The sequence below is a fragment of the Geotrypetes seraphini genome, chromosome 11 (assembly GCF_902459505.1).
Source record: "Geotrypetes seraphini chromosome 11, aGeoSer1.1, whole genome shotgun sequence".
In the NCBI taxonomy this organism is placed as follows: domain Eukaryota; kingdom Metazoa; phylum Chordata; class Amphibia; order Gymnophiona; family Dermophiidae; genus Geotrypetes; species Geotrypetes seraphini.
In genome coordinates, this window is record NC_047094.1 from 49,521,078 (window position 1) to 49,536,554 (window position 15,477).

Genomic DNA, 15,477 nt, shown 5'->3' on the forward strand with positions numbered 1-15,477 from the left:
TTGAGGGCAAGCTCTGTCTGCTGTTGCCTCTGATCATCACCCTCCACCCCCCCCCCCCCCCAGAACTGAACTAGCCAGTGCTGATTTAACTCCTGATTCATTCACTGCTTAGAGTCTGCCTTCCTGCCTAAACTCTGCCTCCAGAAGGCAGAGGTGGACGATGACTGGAAGTAGGGCCTACGAGGGCAGGCAGAGCCCTTAATCTGTGACAGCAAGAGAAACCAGACCAGTGTGCTGTTGAGGAGCCTGCATGAGTTGTGGTACCCAGCAATATGAGTACAAGTCATCTGCCTTCTCCTTCAAGTGACTCAGAGTCTGGTGTGGGCTGGAGTCTGGATGAGGCAAGAGGAAGGAGGGAGAGCTACAGCCCCACTAAGATGAAGTGAGCCTGAACCAGTGATGCCGTGGGGTGTGGGAGGGTTTAATAGCCCCAAAAGGGGATAACATGTCTTGCTGCTTTTTGGGTGCATAAAAGTCTGGCACTAATTTGTATAGGTGCCAAAACAGCAGTGCCCAAAAGTCCTGCTTGCTTCAACAGTGTACACCTTACCTAGGCCAATTCAATTCGCTTTTTTCATTAGTTGCTTTTAAAGACCATCTGCTTGACCTGGTTTACAACATGAATAGAAAGAACACTGCACAGAGACCTATTACTGATTTCAATTCTGCCATTTTACAGATACTAGTAGCTTGACTACAGCTGCACATGATAAGCCCTATTAATGTTCTTATGAAATTGGCTGTACCTTAAATTTATAACTACATTGAAGTGTTTATTGTCCTATTACATTAATAAAAATTGGTGCTACACTGGCTCTGTGTGATAACCGAAATAATACTAACATAGGGTGACAATCGTGATGTGTATGCTACAGTTTTGTACAAGTTAAACTTTGGTCCAGAGGCCTTGTACTTAAACAGTAGACACTGAACTGAATGCAATAGCTCTTTAAGCCAATTTTTGATTGGCTAGGGTTTTGAATAGGCTCTGTAGGGACTATAATTAAATATGTCATCTTTGTCAGACAATATTTGCCATGCTATGTCTGTAAATGTGGCGCAGTAGTTAGAACTGCGGGTTGTAGATTCCAACCCACGCTGCTTCCCCATTGCCCCAGGTACAGTAGGTAGATTGTGAGCCCACTGGGACAGACAGGGAAAATGCTTAAGTACCTGAATAAATTCATGTAAACCATTCTGAGCTTCCCTGGGAGAACGATATAGAAAATTGACTAAATAAATATAATGTTTATATGGATAAAGGTACATTTAGGTTCTTATGTAAAAACGCAGTTTGAATGTTGTTATTTTGTGCATGAAAGAGGAGCAGGAATTGAGTGTGATGGTGTGTGATGATCTCAAGGTGGCCAAATAGGTTGAAAAGGTGATGGCAAAAGCTAGAAGGATGCTAGGGTGCATAGGGAGAGGTATGGCCAGTAGGAAAAAGGAGGTATTTATGCCCCTGTATAAGACTTTGGTGAGACCTGATTTAGAATATTGTGTACAATTCTGGAGGCTGCACCTTCAAAAAGATATAAGCAGGATGGAGTTGATCTAGAGGAAGGCTACTAAAATGGTCAGTGGTCTTCATCATAAGGTGTATGGGCACACACTTAAAGATCTCAATGTGAATACTTTGGAGGAAAGGTGGGAGAGGGGAGCTATGATAGAGACAGTTAAATATCTACATGGCACAAATGCACATGAGGTGAGTCTCTTTCATTTGAAAAGATGCTCCAGAATGAGAGGGCATAGGATGAAGCTAAGAGGTGAAAAGATCAGGAGTAGTTTAAAGAAATACTTTTTTACAGAAGGTGGTAGATGTGTGGTATAGCTCCCGGTAGAGGTGGTGGAGACAAAAACTGTGTCTGAATTAAAGAAAGTGTGGACGGGCACTTGGGATTTCTTAGGGAGAGGAGGGGATAATGTATGCTATAGATTGGCAGGCTGGATGGGCCATTTGGCCTTTATCTGCCATCATTTTTCTCTGCTTCTATGTTATCTGCCATCATTTTTCTCTGCTTCTATGTTTAATAAATTAGGCTCCTACAATAATTCTCAATAGTACATACATTCTCTCATTCTTTGTATATACATGCAGATTTTATAAAGTTCAGACCTACATCATAAATGTGCTCAAACTATGCCCTTGGGAATGCCTATGTACAGGACATATAAAAGAAGGTGCTATCTTTCTATGGACTACTCTTTGTGCAAATACACCATCACAGAATTTTTTTTTAGTCATTTCCTGCATATTAACATAGGAACATAATAATAGCTATATTGGGTCAGACCGATTACTGTAACTGCTTCAAGCATTATAGATGGCACAGAATTCTGTGGCACGGGTTCTAGCAGGTTGTAATTGTTTCACTTACATCTCTCCTATTTTAAAGGAATTGCATTGGTTTCCAATAGAATATAGGATAAAGTTTAAAAAGTGCTGTGCTTGGTTCATAAAATACAAACTGGACAAACCTCTGTGCTTGTTGTTACAAAACTGCATAACTACCAACCAGCATGCCCTCTAAGATCTGCTAATAAATCTTTACTGGATATATCTTCTTTGCAGATAATTAAGACCTCTTTTATGAAGCCGTATTAAGAATGTAAGAGCATAACATAAGTGCCTCTGCTGGGTCAGACCAGAGGTCCATCATGCCCAGCAGTCCGCTCATGCGGCGGCCCATCAGGTAATTCTCTATCTATACCCTTCTATCCCCTTTTCCTTCAGGAAATCATCCAATCCCTTCTAGAACCCCAATACCGTACTCTGTCCTATCACATCCTCTGGAAGCGCATTCCAGGTGTCCACCACCCTTTGGGTGAAGAAGAACTTCCTAGCATTGGTTCTGAATCTGTCCCCTTTTAATTTTTCCAAATGCCCTCTCGTTCTTGTAGTTTTCGAAAGTTTGAAGAATCTGTCCCTCTCCACTTTCTCTTTGCCCTTCATGATCTTGTAAGTCTCAATCATGTCCCCTCTAAGTCTCTGCTTTTCCAGGGAAAAGCGCCCCAGTTTCTCTAACCTTTCAGCATATGTAAGGTTTTCCATACCTTTTATCAATCACGTCGCTCTTTTCTGAACCCTCTCAAGTATCGCCATATCCTTCTTAATGTACGGCGACCAATATTGGACGCAGTACTCCAGATGTGGGCGCACCATCGCCCGATACAACGGCAGGATAACTTCTTTCGTTCTGGCTGTAATACCTTTCTTGATAATACCTAGCATTCTATTCGCCTTCTTTGAGGCCGCTGCACACTGTGCCGACGGCTTCATTGTCTTGTCCACTATTACCCCCAAGTCCTTTCTAGGGTACTTTCACCCATTACAAGCCCTCCCATCGTATAGCTGTACTTCGGGTTTCTGTTTCCCACATGCAAGATTTTACATTTCTCTACATTAAACCTCATCTGCCATTTCGTCGCCCACGCTTCTAGTTTGTTCAGGTCCCTTTGTAAGTCTTCACAGTCCTCTTTTGTTCCAACTCCACTAAATAGTTTGGTGTCGTCTGCGAATTTTATTACTTCACACTTCGTCCCTGTTTCAAGATCATTTATAAATACATTGAACAGCAGTGGTCTGAGTACCGACCCCTGCGGAACACGACGCGTGACTCTCCTCCAGTCCTAGTAGTGGCCCTTCACTCCTACCCTTTGTTTTCTATCCGCCAACCAATTTTTGATCCATCTATGTATGTCTCCTTCCACCCCATGGTTCTTCAGTTTCCGTAGTAGGCGTTCATGGGGTATTTTGTCAAAGGCTTTTTGGAAATCCAAGGTTTTTTTTAAATTACCGGTCGTGGCGGTATTAGCTCTGATGTTCATAGGAATTATATGAGCACTGGAGCTTTTACCACCAGGGCCAGTGATAAAATAGCCTAATGCAGCTTTGTTAAAAGGGGGGGGGGGAATAAATTAGAAGAATATCAGACCACAATATTTTATATTGCTGGTCCTTACTTGTGGAATCAGCTACCAACTGGAATAAGACAGCTAAAGGATTTTGCAAAATTTAAGAGAGTTAAAAATTTTTCTGTTTGCGCAGACATATGGAAGTGGCATAGTGTGACAGAGGGTATGAAACCCTGCCATTTCCCCTCCTTGACACTGCTAAACCTAAGGAAAACCTGGCACTCCCCCTCCTGCCTAAGTTGTCTCGCAACCAAAGCAGAGAAAGAGTCTCCCTCAGTGAGGGGCAGGAGAGAAAAGTAGGAAACCAGGAAGTGACTCTGGGGAACTTAAAAGGCCAAGCCAGAACCAGGAAGAGAGGTGCTAGAAGGAACATAGGAGCTGGGGAAGCTGAATGGAAGGGCTGATCTGGTGCTGATAGAGTTTGTGGAAGGTAAGACTCCACTGCATGAAAAACTGCCTTTATTCTAGTGCCTGCTAAGACCTGTGATTGAATGCTGCCTAAAAATTGTTTCCTGAACCTAGGATAAAGACTGGGGCATGGCAAGCCCTACTGAGAATGTGACTTGTGTTTAGGGAAAAGACTTGGGAAAAGCATAACCGTTTTCTTTGAAGAACCCAAACTTACAGGAGCCTGTGAGGAAACAGGTTCGGCATTGCTGTCTAATTACAGCGTTCTTTTTTTCCTGAATACTTCAGAGCGTGGTCTGTCTGTCTGTGCAACCCTTCTCATGAGCACCATGCCCTACTCTGTCACACATAGACTTTTAGATGTATTATACAGTCAAGAAAAATGGAGAACTGAAGTGTAATATTTGTTAATAGAGGGATTTTATGTCTTGTCTTTGGATTATATATTTTATCCTATTGTGAATGTAATTGCGGTACTCCACTTAGAACAGGGGTCTCAAAGTCCCTCCTTGAGGCCGCAATCCATTCGGGTTTTCAGGATTTCCCCAATGAATATGCATGAGATCTATGCACTGCTTTCAATGAATATTCATTGGGGAAATCCTGAAAACCCGACTGGATTGTGGCCCTCAAGGAGGGACTTTGAGATCCCTGACTTAGAACATGTTGTGATAATGTGGAATATACATTTATTTTAAATAAATAAATCTAGCCCAGTATCCTGCTTCTAGCAGTGACCAATCCAGGTCACAAGTACTTGGCAGAAGCCCAAATAGCAACAAGATTCCAGAATCCCAAACAGTAGCAAGATTCCATGCTACCAAACCCAGGAACAGCAGTGGCTTTCTCCATTTTAGTCTCAAGAGCTGACTATGGACTTTTCCTCAAGGAACTTGTCCGAACCTTTTTTAAACCCAGATACGCGAACCGCTGTTACCACATCTTCTGGTAATGAATTCCACAGCTTAACTATTCATTGAGTGAAAAAATATTTCCTACTATTTATTTAAAAAGTAAACTATACTTTACCTGCAGAAACTGCTTTAGAAAATTACTTGATATGTCTAAACAATGACTATAGCAAATCAGTGCAGACTTATTTAACCAATTAGACTGCTGGATTACTCAGATCCTTTGTACATTCACTTATCTCCTGCTTTAAATAATGACTCTCAGTTTTACTTGCATTATCAAGTGAAAGAGCCTTATTGATCCCAGCTGTCAAAAAGAATTTTGTATCTGATAAATAACTTTGTAGCTGTCTTCACAGGAGAAAGGCTGACCCTTTTTCTATATAGTGGAAAAACTATAGTATACCTGAATGATACTCCCCTTGAGCTACCAATGAAAGATATGAGCTACAGCCAAATAAATAAACAAAATATGATAATTACTGCTGTAGTGCAATTTTGGTAACTGCAGAGATGATGAAAAGTATGTCAAAAATTCATGGTTTGGACCAGCTTTGTGGTTCAGTGGCAGTTTGATTCCTGGATTGCCCTTCTGCACTCTGGGTAGCATGGAGCTGGGGAGGCTACATAGGCAGCATTCACAGCCCTTATATGAGAAGACACCACGGTCATTGATAAGGATGACACCTGGTGGCAAGATTTAGGATCCACGATAAGCCCTTGTACATGGCTCCCTGCTTCAGATTATATCAATGCAATGACTAGACCAAGGATAATGGGAGGAAGGGTATTAAATAGGGGCAAGCCCCCAAATATTTGCTAATGAAGGATCCTGGCATGCAGATTCTAGCATTGATTCCAACTGAGCTAAAAGCAGAAAAGAGATCTACCAAATGAAAAAATTAAACGGGAGAATCAGGACCATAGGCACCCTCCAAAGGCATGAATACTTATGTCAGCCGAAACTTGGGGCTCCTTTTACGAAGGTGCGCTAGCATTTTTACCGCACGCACTGGATTAGCGTGCACTAGCCGAAAATCTACCGCCTGCTCAAAAGGAGGAAGTAGCGGCTAGCGCACGCGCTATTCCACACGTTAAGGCCCTAGCGCACCTTCGTAAAAGGAGCCCTTGGTATAAATCCTAGCACACAAGTTGGACATGTAACCCTGATATTCTATAGAACTGTGTGTAAATATTTGTAACACTCCTGACACCCCCATGCCCCTCTCGTGGTTATGGCTCCCTTTTGGGTAGCACGCAAGTCACTTTGGGTGCGCAGAGTTATAAAATAGCATGTAGGCAGATGTGCACATAAATCCAAATTAGTGCCAAATAACCTCAATAATTGGGGCTTTTTTCGCTGGAGAAGCGGAGACTTAGAGGGGATATGATAGAGACTTACAAGATCACGAAGGGCATAGAGAAAGTGGAGAGGGACAGATTCTTCAAACTTTTGACAACTACAAGAACGAGAGGGCATTTGGAAAAATTAAAAGGGGACAGATTCAGAACCAATGCTAGGAAGTTCTTCTTCACCCAACGGGTGGTGGACACCTGGAACGTGCTTCCCGAGGGCGTGATAGGGCAGGGAACGGTATTGGAGTTCAAGAAGGGATTGGACAATTTTCTGAAGGAAAAGGGGATAGAAGGGTATAGATAGAAGGCTATATACAGGTCCTGGACCTGATGGGCCACTGTGTGAGCGGATTGCTGGGCATGATGGACCTCTGGTCTGACCCATCAGAGGCATGGCTTATGTTCTTATGGTTGTTAGCACCCAACTGAATTAGTTTGCAAATGCATTTGGGCCCCCTACTTTGGGTGACCTATATAGAATTCAGAGGTTAGCGCCGAACATCAATGCTAGCCTTGTAACTTTTCTCCTTCCTAAATTTGCTAAGTTTAGCAGCCTAAAAGGTGGTGGCAGTTGGGTCAGTTTATTGAAACTAGGAGCACAGGTTTAGCAACTCAGGCCCACATTCTGTAAATGACGCCTGAAGTTAGGCACCTAGGTTGGTGTGCCTAGCCAATCTAGGTGCCTAAACTTAATATTTTAATTAGTTTAATTAGCACTGTTAATGAGCAATAAGCTCATAATTGGCAAAAATTAAAATTAATTGTGTAGAAGGCATCTAACTTAGTATGCAATCTACTGCTTTCGGGTAGGTGCCTATCAGATAGTGGATTTGGTTAGAGCAGTGGTTTCAAACTCGCGGCCTGCCAGGTACTATTTTGAGGGCCTCGGTATGTTTATCATAATCACAAAAGTAAAATTAAACAGTTTCTTGAACATATATCTCTTTAGCTATAAATTACAATATTATTATTAAGACTTAGCCAAAAGGAAAGATTTATAAACTATAAATAGTTTTACCTCATGCAAAATTATTTCTTTAATAAGACATTAACTATTTTTTTCTGAGGCCCTCCAAATACCTACAAATCCAAAATGTGGCCCTGCAAAGAGTTTGAGACCACTGGGTTAGAGGGTAGATTGTGGTGGATCTTAGGTGTGTTTTGCATCTACAGGCCTAAAGGTGCCAGCATTTAGGCCATGAAAACCCTGGCATAATTAGGGGGCATCTAAGAGTTTGACGTCTTAAGGTGCTTAAGACCAGTTTGGACACCACTAGGTGCAATTCTATATACATTGCCTAACTAAAGATTGACAAGCGCACCAGAAGATAGGCAGTGGTAGGCACCCTACCACTGCCTAACTTAATTGGTTTAATTGCCTTTAAGTGATGTAATTGACTGCGTCACTTAAAAGCTATTAAAATTGCATTAAAAATAAAGGCACCCACCAGTGCCTACGTTTCTGGCATTGGAATCTCATCTATAGGTCAACGGAGGTGGTTAATGACAGAAATGACCACAGGTGCCGGTAGGCACCTCCATAGAAGTGATTCACGTCAAACATTGGCATCAGAAATGTAGGCCTTTAGAACCTATGTTTTACCCGATTGCAATTCTGCAACTGGCACAGGTGCTTAATTGACATGTGACTAGCGTTAGTTTGGGATACTGGCGGCGGTTGCAGAATTTGGCCCTAAGTGCTGCGTTCCTTGATACCTATCTTTTAGGCACTTGTTTAGAGAATCAGGGCCTCAGTGCTTGTAAATTTTCAAAAAGGCCAATTTTGGGAACCTAACCCTCAAAGTTAGGAACATACACCCTTTGAAAATTAACCTCATAGTAAACAGAAGGCAATTAAAGGGCATCTAAGCTGTAACAACTTGAAAGGGCAATACTATGGCAAGCAGTCATGAGGAAATGTTCTTTAGTCCCTCTCCACTAAGAAAAGCTACTCAAAATCACTCCTGTTATTCTAAGTCCTATGCCCAAGCATTCTAGAAACTGTAATCTCATTTGTATCCATATAGAAACAGCTTCAGTATTAGGGAACTGGTGCATCAGCCCTGGAAAACCTATATTTCAAAAAAGACTCCAGAGACAGTCCAAGGAAAGACAGATCAATAAATCTAACTTCTGTTGTGGCCAAACTCATCAAGGTTAAAATTACCCACCCCAACCATTAGTAATATAGATAAATATTAAATATTAGTGTAGAATCAGCATGCCTCCTATAAAGATATAATAGCAAAATACCACTATATCAAACAATACACATCAGTATTGTCAAACCTTACTCTATCAAGGCATCCTATACGGCCTCAGAAATGGAGCCTACGCACAGCAATGCAGTCACAAACTGAGACAATCCGCGTAGTAGAAATACTCCTGCTCCAATCATTGGCCTTTAACTACTTTCTAAGTGCTGTTTTTTAATCGCTATTTTAAATGCGTAATACTTATTCAAAAAATCTTCATCAAATACTGTGTGTAATATCAAAATTTGAAAAACTCGACCACAAAAACTTATCTTATTTGTTCAGTAGCCTTCACTGTCGGAGTCTTAATGGTAAAAACTCAATTCATGTCCGTTCCCAACGCGGCCAGCAGCGGATGTATGTAATTCCCGCGAAACGCTGGCCGCGTTGGCGAACGGACATGAATTGAGTTTTTACCATTAAGACTCCGACAGTGAAGGCTACTGAACAAATAAGATAAGTTTTTGTGGTCGAGTTTTTCAAATTTTGATATTACACACAGTATTTGATGAAGATTTTTGAATAAGTATTACGCATTTAAAATAGCGATTAAAAAACAGCACTTAGAAAGTAGTTAAAGGCCAATGATTGGAGCAGGAGTATTTCTACTACGCGGATTGTCTCAGTTTGTGACTGCATTGCTGTGCGTAGGCTCCATTTCTGAGGCCGTATAGGATGCCTTGATAGAGTAAGGTTTGACAATACTGATGTGTATTGTTTGATATAGTTGTATTTTGCTATTATTTCTGCATTTGTGCTATATACCACTGGGTTAGATTACATTAGGTCCTATAAAGATATGCCATATTTTTCTAATCTTTTGGAATTCAATAAGGTTAACAAAAGAGATACCGTACAATTGGTACAATACACTTTGGATTTTTTAAAAATTGTTTCCATAGACTCCTAGATCAAATCTCTTAATTAAATTAAGTTATCATTGAATATGTGGAAAAGTCCTTTCATTGAAAAAAACTGAGTGAAAGATAAGACATGATTACTAGACCGAGAGAGGGTGGATATCTCATTCACCTAGCTTATTTAACATGGCCACAACAGTAGCCTCACTAGCCTCACACACCCCTGGTGGGGGATAAACAAGCATGAGAATAAGGGTAAGTGAACACTGAGGCCCATGAGATTAGCTTGGGGAGAGAGAAGGAAAAAGAGTGGGATGAGGGTAGGGACAATTTCAAACTGCAGCCCAGTTGGCCCAGGATTCAAGGGTAGGGTTGAACCCAAAAGCCACATTCCGCACTTACTCAACTATGATTTCTCTCCTGCCCAACAGAGAGGATGGTTCTAATAAGTAGTAGCTTTTTATGAATTGATTCAAATTGTTTAAACATTGTACTTGTTGCAGCTGAAGGAGATGGGGGGGAGGGAGGCTCAGACTAATTGGTAGAAGGATGAGCAAAAAAGCAGAGTAGAAACCTGCTGGGCTGGGGTCTATTGACACTGTTAAATATATCCGCATTAGACATCAGTATTCAGACTGGAGGAGAGGCCCAGGCCCCTGAAGCACATGCAGGGAGTGTGGGAAAACGTTTGGGGACAAGTGGCACAGTAGGAATCAGCTATAGCTCCTTCTCTAAGGGGGAGGCTAGGGGAAAGGGGAAGGATCATAAAACCCCAAAGCAAGTTCACCCTCTGTCTGATATCCTATAATGCAGTGGTCTCAAACTCAAACCCTTTGCAGGGCCACATTTTGGAGTTGTAGGTACTTGGAGGGCCTCAGAAAAAATAGTTAATGTCTTATTAAAGAAATGACAATTTTGCATGAGGTAAAACTCTTTATACTTTATAAATCTTTCCTTTTAACTAAGTCTTAATAATAATATTGTAATTTTTAGCTAAAGAGACATATGATCAAGAAACGATTTTATTTTACTTTTGTGATTATGATAAACATACTGAGGGCCTCAAAACAGTACCTGGCGGGCCGCGAGTTTGAGACCACTGCTATAATCAGAACTTCTATGCTATGATATTCCCCAGACAGGTCAGTATCAGGCATAACATTCCTCACTGCAGTCTCAATCCATTTAATCATTTCACTTGATGCTGGCAGATAGAACCATAGAAAGAAACCCCAAGCTACATATCTTTCTTTGCAGTTTTCCTGTTTTCTAACTGGATGCAGCCTGGTAGGAACAGAAAACATTGTCATGTGTCCCTGCGACTGTCAGTAAAATGTTATGGAAGGATGCAGAATTAATTTGAGAGTTTGGCATGTTCATGATAAGAACCTTTACCAGCCCGATCCACTGGGTGTGAAGAAATGTCAGCTTTAACATCTGTCTTCTTTCTTTCTGATTCTCTTTCTTTGCCTCTCTCTTGCTGTCACATTCTCTACCTCGGATTTTTCTCTTTCTCTGTCTTTGACCTTGTACCTATGTTTCTTCCTTGCCAGTCTTTTCTTCATGGCATAGTGGCTTTTTGCTTCCATTCTTTCAGTCATTATGAGTGGAGTAAATTAAGAATAAACAAGGTATGGGGACCATCTAATGTATCCTTGTACTTGACCAGGTGTTCCTATTAAATGCCTTCTCCACAGGCGCTGTGCCTCAGAATGCTTACGGACCCTCAGTACGGAGCAATCATTGAGCTTAGCACCCCATATAGCTCCCTTGACCTCTCCTGTATGAAGTTGTCCAGACAGCTCTAAATTGCCATTCCTGATTCTGCTTGGACACTTAACTAAACCACATGGCATGGCGTCAGCTGCCTTCTTCCACTGAAGCTGCAAAGGTGAAAGGCTAAGATGGAGAATCAGGAAGGAAAGAACAACCTCTACAAGTAAGCTGGTAAACATGGGGGTTTGTTGTCTACAATTAGAGGGTTGGAGATTGTATGAGGGAAATCACAATTTCTGAGCATGCCTGTCTTGAAGACTCCCATACCAGAAGTATTAAAATACTCAAAACAAGCCAAAGGGTTATGAGCTTGATTTCTGATGGTTCTGATGTTTGGCCTATAGAAAACAGTAAACAATTCCTGGGAAATAGGTAATACAGATAGAGCGTACATGAACCCACAGATAATTCTTATACGTCTTTTGTGCACAAGTCACAGCATATTCATGACATACATAAACCTGCAAAAATGTCAACCATTCTTCTATTGGAGAGAAAACCATTCATTCATACTTCATTAGAGCTTTCCTGAAAGGCTCCTCAAGCTAAATGAATTTTAGTGGCAAGGCAGAACATATTCTGGTTAATATTCAAAAGCATTTATGTGGTCAGCCGAAGCTTGGGTTTGGCTAATGTGTAAGGTTTGGCCAGACCACTCGATGCCCAGTTCAGCAAAAATGCGATACTGTTACCTGACTGTATAATCACCAGTCCTACCTAAATGTCAGGGCCACTGAATACAGGGCATAACGTGAATCTTTATGCGATGGCTGCAGGTCTGAATATTGATCTCATTTCCTTTTTGTTACTGGGCCCACTATCGGAGTTCTTACAAGGTAACACTCCGCAGGAAGACCCATTTCCTTTCTCATCATTTTTCATCCCCCTGCTGCTGCTTTTCCATTGAACCCACAGGAACTAATCTTGGTCACTCTGAAAGCCTAACGTTCCCTTTTCATTGTACAAAACTCAATCTCTGCCAGAAAGAGCCCTCAGCCTCACACTCTCCTAAGTAAACCCACAGCTCTCCCACTGGTCCCATTTTCATGCGTCTTATGTAGAAGTCTGCACACTCAAATTGATTTCACAAACTTCAGCCTGACGCTTTTTTTGAAATCTTTTCTTGTTGCTAGAGGAGATAGAGCAGTAACCATAGAAATAATTAAGAAGAAAAAATTTAAAAAATTTAAATTGAATCAGGTTGGGCAGACTGGATGGACCATTCGGGTCTTTATCTGCTGTCATCTACTATGTTACTATTCTTTAGCAATGGCTCTGAAGGCCTCCGTGTGGTACTGTACAAAGGTCTGCTACGCAGGGTAAACTGGTTTCTAGATCAAACACATGTAAGTATCTCTCAGGCATATTCATTGCCGATATTCTGGAAACCAAACTTGGGACAGTGGAAAATCTTTTAATTGGAGGGGTTGAATAAATCGATCTTCTGCCCCATCCCCAAGTTGATGCTGTATTGGGCAAAATGTTAAAGAAGGCCTCAGTGGCCTACCCCATTTTGCTTCCTATGAACCCAACATATTCGGTGACCATAAGGACCAAAGACATAAGTACCACAGTCCTGAAGCAAACAGCATTAGCCAGTAACATTTGACCCTTATATGCATGTCAGGAAGCCAGCCTAGACTCCAGAGGCACACCAGTGGGAAACAGCTTCCCCAGGTTTTGAGCTGGATGGGAAAATAGTGGCAGACAGAAACAATATCAAAAATGAGGACCCAAAAGACAGAAAAAACTATGTCTAGGTATCAATTATACACCTCATGGCAATCAGCTTCAATGCATTTGCTATGAACAGAGTTTGGACTCTCAATCTTTAAAATATACTAGTGCAAATTTTAACTACAGCCATGAAATATAAAAGTTAACTAAGTGCTCTTAGCTCTTCAAGATAAAATGGCCAACTACCCAGCTATTTTGTGGTCATGTAGTAAGTAGTCTACCCCACTTCAAAAGGTAGTTAGCTCCTAGCTTTGCACTCAGGCCTAAAAAGGCAGTTGAAATGGGTGCCAGAGCTTCATAGAACTAATGCTGCGCCCAAATGTTTTGAAAAAGGTTATCCCAGGCCCTGAAACTGAGACAGGGAAATGTAAAGAAAATGGGAAATAAAGAGGAACCATTCCCTCCCTCAAAAGACATAGCCCCTGGGGAAAAAGCAATGGAGAGAGAAGAATCCTGCTTATATTACCAAAGTATCACGTTTCACTCATGGCTGGGCAGAGCTGTGTCGAGACACTTCACTGCTCTTGGAGCGTCTGCAGTAGGATACAAGGAGTGGGAGAGAAGAGATGCAGGTGCAGAAAAAAAGTGAACAGGACAGAGAGACTGCAGAGATAATATGAAGAGACATGGGGTAAAGAGTGAAGGTTGCAAGGAGAAAAGTGAGTCAGGGAGAGGACCCAGGGTGCCAAGATTAAAGAAACCTAGTATAGAGACCCTAAGAGCAGGGTGTGGTGAGTAGGATGGCAGGAATTGGGCGTGGTGACCCTAAAGGCAGCCTGTAAGATGCAATGAGCAGGCTGCAGGGACTCAAGAAGCAGAGTGTGGTTGCAGTAAGTAAGGACTCAAGGTGAAGGCATCCCTAGGTGGGAGGAAGCCCGGGACACTAGCGTGCAGTCTGCGGCATTCAGACCTAGATTATGGTCTTTGGACCACGATCTTACCTTGTGTACCGTCTGCTTCCTCTCACCTCATACCATGCCTTCTTTGGGGCTCATCCTCCTCGTATGTAGCGGCAAAAAGCGCTTTATAAACTCCAACAATTAAAAGGAAAAAAAAAAATATATAGAAAAGCAGTCAATTATATCCCAGATTTGCGTGTGAAAAAGAAAGAAATCACGGCAAGGCTCAAAAAATGCATATTCTCCCCGGTCCCCTTCCTTGAAATGCAATTCGTTTGATCCTAGAAGAGAAAGCTGCTGTCGGTGCAGATGTGGGTTGGGTTTATTGCACGTACAAAGGACAATAAAGCACAAACAAGAGGAGAAAACAAATATGTGTCCTGTCTGCCAGCGGGGAAAGGAGAGACAGGGCTGCTTTCCAGACCATAGGATGAGAGAAGCACGCTCCAGCTTCTGCCCCCCCCCCCCTCCACCCTCAGCCACACACGCTCACATGCCTACATCCGCACTCCCTGCCACACACACACACACACACACAGGGTGACTCTACCAACCCCAATTAAAGAGACCGCGCCAGTATTATCAATAATTCAGGACTCCAGGCTGGCTTCCATGTTCTCACAGTCCCAGCCCACTCTCTCTCCCTGCCCGCTCGGATTCGGATCTGAGCCCCTGCTCCCTTCACACTCCTTTCCCCCCACTGAGCCACAGCGCCGTCCCCTGTAGGGGCAGGAAAAAAAGTTGCACCAGAGCCCGAAGCCATACCCTAGGGCCTAAAAGATACTAGCCACGCCCTCCTAGGGCAAAGGAAGAGGGAACCTAGGGGGGGGAGGGGTGCTCTTACTTGGCCGATGGTAACAACTCTCAAAAGCCAGAAGACACTGTTCAGTGTCAGGTACTCTGTAACGTTGATAAATGAAAATTCATTTTCACTAGCAAAATAGTTTGTAATAACAATCTCTAGCTGTTTATTACTTTTTACTGTGGATTAATCAGACTTCATTGTTCTTATTTTGAAAAGTTGGTAGTCAGGAATTTGCTTTTTGAAAAAAGGACAGTTGGTCTTGTTTTATTTTTTTTTAATATACTTTCTATATGATGATCTACTGTAGTTCATATCTTTACCAATCATTACATTACATTAGAGATTTCTATTCCGCTATTGCTTTCGGTTCAAGGTGGATTACAAAAGAATTACATAAAATGTATTACAAGAAGAGGATATCTGGTAATTTCTAGAGGAAATAAAGAGTGAATGAGGTTGTTTTGGGGAATCGGGAAGGTATTGGGAAGTGGGAAGGAGCTAGCGGTATTAAGTCATTTGCAGGAATTTCTTGAAAAGTAGGGTCTTTACTTC

General features: G+C 42.0%; 1 protein-coding gene across 1 annotated transcript in view; it reads right to left on the reverse strand.

Annotated features, from left to right (window-relative positions):
- The window catches only part of FBXL16 (F-box and leucine rich repeat protein 16), a 139,756-nt gene extending 125,235 nt beyond the window's left edge, over positions 1-14,521 (reverse strand). The window contains exon 1 of the mRNA XM_033914350.1: positions 14,163-14,521. The gene's annotated coding sequence lies outside the window, so the exon portion shown is untranslated. The remainder of the gene's footprint in view (positions 1-14,162) is intronic.
- Positions 14,522-15,477: the final 956 nt, after the last annotated feature.